This window comes from Mustela nigripes, chromosome 6, assembly GCF_022355385.1.
Source record: "Mustela nigripes isolate SB6536 chromosome 6, MUSNIG.SB6536, whole genome shotgun sequence".
Taxonomy (NCBI): Eukaryota; Metazoa; Chordata; class Mammalia; order Carnivora; family Mustelidae; genus Mustela; species Mustela nigripes.
This window is the reverse complement of record NC_081562.1, coordinates 6,273,865-6,283,237: the sequence shown is the minus strand read 5'-3', so window position 1 is coordinate 6,283,237 and position 9,373 is coordinate 6,273,865.

Below are 9,373 nucleotides of genomic sequence, written 5' to 3'. Positions count from 1 at the left end.
GGGGGGGGGGGGTAAGCAGGAAACCTGCTGCCCCCTCTCTCTGCCTACCTCTGCCTACTTGTGATCTATCTGTCAAATAAATAAATAAAATCTTTAAAAAAAATGAGCGGAGCACAGGAAGAAGGCATTTAGTCAGGGTGAAGGAAGGACGGAGTGCCAAGGAGGGCTTCATGGAGGAGGGGGCAGCCCTGAAGGAGGAGGAAACGAGAGAGCGCAGACCTCTCCGGCAGTCCAGAGGTGCCTTACCCACACGAAGACTGCAGCTTTCCAAAGTGGACCCAGATGACTGGTCTCTGTTCTCAGTTTAGTTCCTAGGCGCACTTATTAAGTGCCTCCTGTGTACTGGGCAATGGAAGCACAGAACATAAATCGGGTTGCTCCCCATCTAGAGAAGAAAACAGAAACCCCAGATGGGATTTCTGACTTCCCTGAGTGAGCAAAGGTGAGCAAGCAGGCGACCATGAGGCCCCTGGCCTGGCGGCTTTGGTTCCCATGCTCGGGAGCTGCGTGTCTTCCCTGTGTTCCCCTTCCCAGATGCAGGACGTCATTTCCTTTCTGCCCACAGACTCCAGAACCAGGGGAACCCCACTAGTTGGAGGGCCCTCCCGCAAAACAACCCTCAGCTCTGGCCTGGTGTTCAAGATGGAGAGCGTTGGCTCCATCGAGCCCCCTACCTCCCCGCACTGGAGAGGGCTGCTGGGGAGGGCAGCCTCCCTTCTCTCCTAGCACCACCCCTGGGAGCAGGGAGCCTACGCGGGGTGGGTGGGGGTGGGATGGGGGGACCTGACCACTAAGTCAGGGGCGCGACCCAGCCTGAGAACCAGCTAGCACTCCGTTGAAGGGGACCCTTCTGATCGCGAGCTGGGCCGGCGCACAGTAGACCGGGCTCCTTTCTCCGGGAAAATGAGCTCGCTGTCCGTGGAGGTGAGCAAACCCACCTGGAGGCCCTTCTCCCTGTAGGCTGCCCACGTCCAGACTGCCGTCCCTGTTCAAGCCAGTATTTTTGCCTGTTTTGTTTGTATTTGTTTCGTGCCAGACATGGTTCTAAAGGCTTTTCATGTATTGACTACTTCAGGCCTCACGGAAACCTCATGTAGATACTATTATTAGTGCCCCTATTTTACAGATGAAGAAACTGAAGATCAGAGAGTGCAAGCCACTTGCCCAAGGCCACACAGCAAGTAGGCAGAGGCTCAAGGACGTGAGCTCCCGTGACTGTGCTTTTAATCATTATGTTCTCTTGCAAAATTCACTTGCTTCTCCCGGCAGGGCTGGTATTATAACCCTCATCGTCCAGAATTCGTGAAAGAGGAAAAATCGGGCAAATGACCTGCTCAGGGTCACAGAGGGGATGAGGGGCGTACCTGGGGGCAGAGACCAGCGTTTTCCTGATGGACACATGGCCAGAATGAGACAAGACTCTCCCGGCTAGTTCTGTTGCGGGAAGGCAGCAAGGACACAGTGCTTCCTCCTCAACCCCTGCCACACGGAAAGTAATCCTTAAGATCTGGGAGAAGATAAAAAAACAAACAAACAAAGACGGCATCATTTTTCAGTATTTCTCCATGTTTGCTGTGTGCCGAGGCCCTGTTAGGCTCAGCATCCTGGTACAACCGTGTCCCTGGGAGAGATAAGCACTGAGCAGGTGGCTCGGGGGAGGGCCTCCCTGGAGGTCCTCAGGTGGACCGAAGGCCTTGGTCTTGAACTAATGGTACCACCCCGGTCCCCACTGGCCCCACGGGACAGCCCCGTGTTGTCCTGTGCTAATGGCGCCACCTGGTGGCAAACAGGGGAAGGCTCACCCGAAGTGCCTCTCCCTGTCACTTCTTTTCCCTCTGCCAGAAGCTGCCACCCAGCAAGCTCGGTGGGGGGCTCGAGAAGCAGCTTGATGGAGTGGCCGGAGCAGGGCGGGGGAAGGGGGGTTTTCGGGGCAAGCGGGGCCGGGGGCGGGGTGCAGGGAGCCTGTGGGAACGGAGTGCTGGGCACGCTGGCTCTCTCTCTGCAATGCCCTTCCCAGGGACCGGAGCGTCCTTTAGAGCTTGCCCCCCTGGGTTCTAACAAGCTGCTTTGCTGGAAACACTTTATGAAATCTGCTTGGGGGAAGCCATCGGAGCCAGTCATTGGCCACCAAGCAAACCAGTTCCACGGTTTTGCGGTGACAACTGGAGACTTTCTGAGCAGGGCTCCCACAGTGAGTTCAGCCAATTAAGGAAACAATTAGCCTCCCCTGAGGCTAATTCATGCATTGTCACCCCACACAGTTCTGTGGTTTTATGAGCCAGAGGGCCTCAGTGTCCTGTGGGCAGAGGGCTGTGTGTGGCCGCTGGTAATTATGCGGATTTCTGGCCCCACCCCAGAGATCTAGCTCTGAGAGCCCAGGGCATCTGAATTTTAACATCCCGTAGTTCTCACACTGGAGAAACTGCCCCAAGCACTTTCAAGTCACATTCCCAAGGGGCTGTGGGCAGGGCGGTGGCCGCCTTCCAGGAGGCCTGCTTGGAAGGGGCCCGGAGGAGCCCTTCAAAGAGATTTGATCCTCCCTCCTTCCCACTGCCCTTCCCCCTCCCTTGGAAGGCCAGCAGGTGTCCAGGGAATAGAGAGCAAGCGCCTCACCGTGCCCCGCCCCCCTTACCTTCTAAGCCAATAGGGGCCGTTTCCTCCGCCACCATGGATTTGATGAAAAGTGGTTGGGAGTGACAGGAGGGAAAGAGTTTGCAAAGAATAAGATGTGAGTTGAAAGTAGCTGTTCTGGGGCACCTGGGTGGCTCAGTGGGTTAAAGCCTCTGGGTTTATGATCCCAGGGTCCTGGGATCAAGCCCCGCAAGGGAGCCTGCTTCCTCCTCTCTCTCTCTCTGCCTGCCTCTCTGCCTACTTGTGATCTCTGTTCAATAAATAAATAAAATCTTAAAAAAAAAAAAAAAAAAGAAAGAAAAGAAAATAGCTGTTCTGCCTTCAACTCTTATTGAGCCTCTTTCTCGTGCTGGTCTCTGTGTGGGGCTTGGGGGATGGGCAGAGAGCAACATGGGTCCAGCGTGGGGTGTGGACGCGCAGGGTGTGTGGTTAGCCATGAGGACATCTGTGGAGGGTGACAGGTCTGGGAGGGGCAGTGGGAGACACTTGGGAAGGGTGGGGAGTGGGAACAGGAGGAGGGACAGGAGAGGCGGTCCCCAGTGGACTTTTGTCTAGGAGCTGACCCCTGTTAAGGCTTCAGAGTTGGGGACAGGGGGCTGGCAGGGGCAGGGGAATCTCCGGGAATTCCCCCATCAGCTTGGCTTGATTCCTCAGGAGAGCTTCTCTCCTGCTCTCCCTCTCCCCTCTGCCCAGAAAGTTCTTTTTCTCCCACTTCCCTTCGGTGTAAAAGCTAGGCCTTTTTTTCCCTAAATACCCCATGCCTGGGGAGACCTGGGTCACAGGCAGAAGGCCCTGGTTCCAGAGACAGCAAAGAACCCAGGCCAGCCCCTCTAATTCTTAGAGGAGTCTAGAAGTACCTCCAAAGACCCACCAGAAACGTTGAATCCCTCTATCATTCATTCAACAAACCTCTTGGGGACGCTGCCCTCCATCTAGGGCGGAGCCTGACTCCCACACACCTGAGTCACAAACCTGTAGGAACCCAGTGTAAGGACACAAGCCCAGACCAGGCTGAGCCTGCCACGGACGCCAAGGCCAGGGCATTCACAAAGGCTCAGTGAGAAGCTTCTAGGAGTAGGAGAGAATGACCCAGCCAGAGGGACTGGGGCGCTAGGTCCCAAGCTCTGCGAGGGGGACCGGGTGAGCAGGACCTGGAAGGCCTTCCTCCTCCCCACCCTTTCCTGAAACTACCTTTGCTGTCTGGTGACAACGGGCAGATAAATAAGACCATTTATTTTTCTGTTAAAAAATTACTGGTAGTACCACCAGTATCGATTTCTACTGTTTTCATTTCACGTGTACAGATTTTCAGCCACGACTGAGTTGAGCCGCTTTCCGGCTCTGGTTCCCAGAAGCCCTGGCATCATTTATGATAGGGTTTCTGAGTGGAAAGATTCTTCTCTGGAACACGGCTCATTCAGAAGTGGAGACCCTCCCTGCAGTCACTGGGGTGAAAATCCCGTTTTACAAAATGCCCAGCAGCCCCCAAGAGATGCGGCCTGTCTTTCTAGGACCAGAAGTCTCCAGAGGACGCGTGGATCGACAGTAACCACAGGCTGTTCTAGGTCCAGATAGAAGGAGGAAGAGAAAGCAGCAGCCTTGGGCTTGCGTCCTGTCCCGTGACATTGGAGCCTCCCCACCGCGCCCCCGCCCCCAAAGTCCCCTACCCCCACCCAGGGCCAAAGGAAAGTATTTTCAGGCTTTTTGCCTGAAAGTCTTCCTCAGGCAGCAGCCCTGCCCAGGGGAGACCTCTCCGTGCCAGCACCTTCCAGAGACGCCCAGGGAACGGGGGATGGGGGTGTCCCCGAGCCCCCAGGGGAAGGGGCTGTGCTCCTGGCTCCATGCTGCTGACCAAAGGGGAGCCAGGGGGCCCTTTGTCCCCTGGACCCCCATCAGGGTCCCCTCACTCCTCACCCACAGATTCCTGTGACACCATGACCCACGGGGCATCCAGCCAGCAGCAGCCGGGCCTGGCCAGTGTCTGGAGGCAAGTGGGAGGGTAAAGGGGTGGAGGGGGAGGGAGGTGGGGTGGGGCTGCATCCCCAGGAGGAACTGGGAAGTCATCTTTGCCAGATGCCGGCCTTGCTCGCAGCCACCCCGCCGGGTCAGCTCTGTTGTAGCTCCCTCTTATGGATGAGGAAACTGAGGCCCAGAGACAGGAGGTCACTTTTCGAAGACCACACAGCCCGTGAGGGCAGAGCTGGGGTCTGGCTCCAGTCTGCCAGCTGGGGCTGCCTTGGGACAACCTTCGTGGGTGTCCGCACTCCCTGGGTGGATTGTGAGCTCCCTGGGGCCTCCCCCGAGGCCCCCACCTGGCCCTCCTGCGGCGCCCCTCCCCGGCCAGGCCACGGACCTGGTACCTCCCAAGTGCGAGAATGAGAAATCAAGAAGGGCCCCCTGGGAGGTCCTTTCTCTAGCGCAGAGGTGAAACGGGCCCCACAGGAACTTCTAATCACGTTCTTAATCAATAAATAACTTTGGCCATGACTTGTGGAAAGTGCACGTCAGAGTCTGGGAGCAGACTCTGGGCCTGCGTAGGCAAGAACTCGCTGACCTGTGGGAATCTGGAGTAACAGGAGAACCGGGGCTCCCTGGGGAGCTGGTCCCTCAGTCCCATTCACGCCTGCTCAAGGGTTGCCGGTCCCGAGCTCAGTGCTGAGAACACAGGAAAACTCAGATCCCCACCCCCCCAGCCACCAACACCAGCCTCAGGGACACAGTGCGGAAGCTGAGGGCGGGGAGGGCGCTAACCAACAGTCTGGGTGACCAGGGGACAAGTGGGAAGGGCAGGGTCAGGAGGCCTCATCTGTTTGGGGAACACGGTGGAGGGAACTTGGGGACAGTAGTGGACAGGCTCAGTGGGCCTCCTGGCGTCCTGGCCTGGGGCTCCTGCCACCTGCCCCCCCTCCCTGGGCCCTCTCTTGGCCCTCCCCCACCGCTCCTTTCTGCTCCTGTCCCCCGTGCCTGGAGGCTCTCCGCTCCCCGAGCAGCCCCTCCGGAGATGAACAGTCTCCCCCTGGGGTTTTTCCCACAGGCCCTTCTCCCTTCCGTTGCCACAGCTGAGGACAGGGGTGTGTGGTCCCCCGCCTCCCCTTCTGCAGGCCAAGACATCCCTAGTCCTGTTGACTCCCCTGAGCCGGCTTCCAGACCCTTCCCCCACAGAAATCTTCTCCAGCCTGCAGGGCCCTTGTACCCAGGTGGGGTCTGGCCAAGGCAGCAGTCAGGGGGACCCTGTCCCTCCCTCATTCTTGAGAAGCCTCCTCAAGGCGCCTAGCTCCTTTCCTCAGGCTGCTGGCTGGCTGACCACCTGCCGCACTCCCTCTGAGTTCTAGGAAGCCTTTCCTGCCCCAGGAATATGGGAACCCCCAGATGTGGGTCCTCTTTCCTGGTAACCCACAGTGGTGCTAACATCGACTTCCCCCACAGCAAGGTCCTGCCCTTCTGGAAGAGGCCCATGAGGACAGCCTGGCTGGGGAGAGACTTCTTTGGATGATGGTCCTCCCCTCCCTCCTCCCCCTCTCTTAGCCCAATGCCTTGCCCCCGTGGCTGAGATTGTCCACGGTGATTTTGATTCAGAGAAAGGCTTTCTCAGGGGCAGCTTGGTGGCTCAGTGAGTTAAGTGTCTGCCTTCGGCTCAGGTCACGATCTCATGGGTCCTGGGATGGAGCCCTGGGCACTCCGCACTATAGGGCGCCTGCTCAGGGAGAGTCTCCTTCTCCCTCTCCCTCTGCCCCTCCCCCTCCTGCTCATTTTCTCCCCCCCCCTCTCTCAAATAAATACATAAAATCTTAAAAAACAAAACAAAACAAAAAATGTTTCTCAGACTCTGGGAAGCTCAGTTTATAGGCAAGGCAGACACCCCCACAGTCTTTGTGGACCAGCAGGGAAACATCTGGGGAAGGGGACCAAGAGCTGGCCTCCGCTACGGATTCAGGAGGACGACGGGCACTTTTCACACATGACCTCATGGCCATGATGATGAAGTCCCAGAACCTTGGTTATATACACAGGAGTTGGGTAGGTGAGGACAAAGGGGTGTTCAGAAGGGCTATTGGGGCAAAGAATACTATCAGGATATTGAAGGCTTAGTTGTTATCAAGTAAAGACAATTGGAAGTCTGGTGGAATGTTACATTCCTGCTATCAAGCATCCTTGTTAATGAGATTTAGGTTTAGAAGAAATTTAACTTTATTTACTTTTCCTTCTACCTCCGCCTCCTTCTGTTTTTCATGGAGAGGAGGGTGACATTAGGGCTTGAGGAACTGAGTTCTGTTTCCCTGGAAATTGGGCTATTGATAAGGTAACTTCTTTGTTGTAATCTCAAGGACATTTGCAAACCAAGGGAGACTCCTGTCTTGCAGGATTGTGATCCCTGCAAGTTAACTATTTATCGTTTTATGGCGATCAGGGGTGCCTGAGGAATGCTACACATATGGAGGGGAGTGGGTGAAGAGGGGGTGCAAGGCGCCAGCTTTTGCTTTGTCCTCAGCCAGCCTCCTGCTCCCTCATCATTATCACTGTAAGGGGTGGTATATCTGAATGGAAGCTTTTTAAAAATGGCATTGACCCTGAAATTTTAATCTTTAGAGAACTGGACAGTAGGTGATAAATTAATTACTTGAAGACAAACCGTAGGGATAAAGCATAGTATTACAGTCATTCTACTGTGCAACGTTCATATCGTTTTAAGTACATCTGGCTTAGGACCGTCTCAAAAATGAAAATTTTAAATCCGTTTGCTCTCGTTTCTTATTTTGAATCCACAGATAACACTGTTACATTTTCAGTACATGCGATATTGTTGGTCAGTGCAGTAGACTGTAAATTGAGAGCTTTAGCAATAAGCACAACCTGTTTTGCCCACTCAGTAGCCGGAAGGGGGTGCCTCCTCCCATCACCATCCCAGTCATCCAGTGGCACTACTTACTCACTCATTTTGGACATGAAACGGGTGGCCCCCTCTTTCCTGCTAAGAATGAGTACAATAGAGTTGTTAATACAGATCTCATTAAGGGGTAAAAGAAAAGAGAAAAACAAAGGAAAGGAAGATGTCGGTGCGGTGGGGGCTAATATGCATATAAATACTTGGTATGGAGGTAGGTGGGGATACCCTTGTACCGACAGTGCTTACTGTGCAGTTCCCATCCCCCTCCCCGGGCAATAAATCAGGGTGTGTCAGAAAGGGGTGTGCAATGCAAAGAACACGGTGACACCCTAGAAGCTCCTTCATCTTGAAAGACAGACCCGCAGGGTCCGTGAGACAGCTCACTCTTCACGTCGTGAATACAGAGTGAGCCTGTCCCCTGTTGTCGTGCCTACATTACGGCAAAGGTGTGGTCCACAGACAGCGCATTTGTTTTCCTTGCAGTGAAATTCTGTGTTCCTCAAAGTGCTGTGGCTCTGTTAGTTTTTATATGGGAACCTGAAGCTCAGTGTCTTTGACAAAAGACTTATTCAAGGGGATGATGCAAGTTTGTGCCTACAGAATGAAACAAAGCAAGGATAGTATCCCTTAAAACTAACTGCTTTCATTTTCAGTATAAGTCAACCACACTGGCAAAAATCTGTGAATGTGTCTTCCTCCAAAAGGGGAATGATTCCTGCAGTGTTAAGAGTGGGCCGGCATCTGTTGGCTATCTAAGGATGGGTTTGGAATTTAGCATTTTCCCGCACTGTGAGAAACCCTGGATGCCTCACTATAGAGCATGTGTGCTTTGTGTTCTCTGTGAGTCGGAGGAATATTTAGAGAAAGAGTACAGCTCACTAGGCCTATGGATTTGTGGACCTGTTAGCTAACTCCTTCTCTTTCTTATCATATTACACAGTATGACTCTTAGAGATGAAAATGATGGAGCTTAGACCGAGATAAAGCCAGCCCACTCCTAAAAACAAAAATCTTCCTGGGTAGGAGTGAGGGTGAGAGTTCATGTTTTTGTTTTATGTCCAGTCCACATCTTTCGCTTGTATCCTCATACAATTTTTTAAAAAAGATTTTATTTATTTATTTGAGAGAGAGAGAGAGAGAGTACACACAGGCAAGGGAGGGTAGGGTGGTAGGCAGGGGCAGAGGGACAAGTAGACTCCCTACTCAGCCCAATGGGGACTCAGGACTGGATCCAGTCTTCACCTGAGCCAAATGAAAGCAGGCACTCCACTGACTGAACCACCCCAGCGCCCTCCTCATACAAATTTATCCCTGACGGTGTTTTAAGCATCAGTTTCAGTTTTCTGACCGTGATCTTAGGCCATTAGACACTGATTTTTTTGTTGCTACTTGTTGATCTTACCAAATTAGCCATTCCCCCTCCTTATTTCAGTTAGTGTTGTCAGATGAACTGTTTTAAACAGAAGCAGATGTTTAGAGAAAAATTTTATATCCGCTACTCCCTAATTGTTTAAGAAAATTACCCGAATACTTTTTAAAAACTGGGCTCTTGATGACGCTAATTATGAACTGTGTTGGCCTTTCATCAAATTAATTGCTGCGTTTTGATTGATAGGATCTCCAGAGGTGGGTAAATGGTGCTAACGAACATGGCTTTGTCCTGGTATCTTTCGGAGCTGGTGTCAAGTACCTGTCCGAAGACATTGCTAACAAGCTGGCTGGAGCTCTGGGGAGACTGCCCCAGAAAGTGATCTGGAGGTAAGGTAATCATGCCGGTGGTTTCTTCACTGCTGATTTTCGGGATCTCCTTGCTTAGCCGGCAGGTCCCAGTCCACACAGCGCACTGGCTCCCTGGCA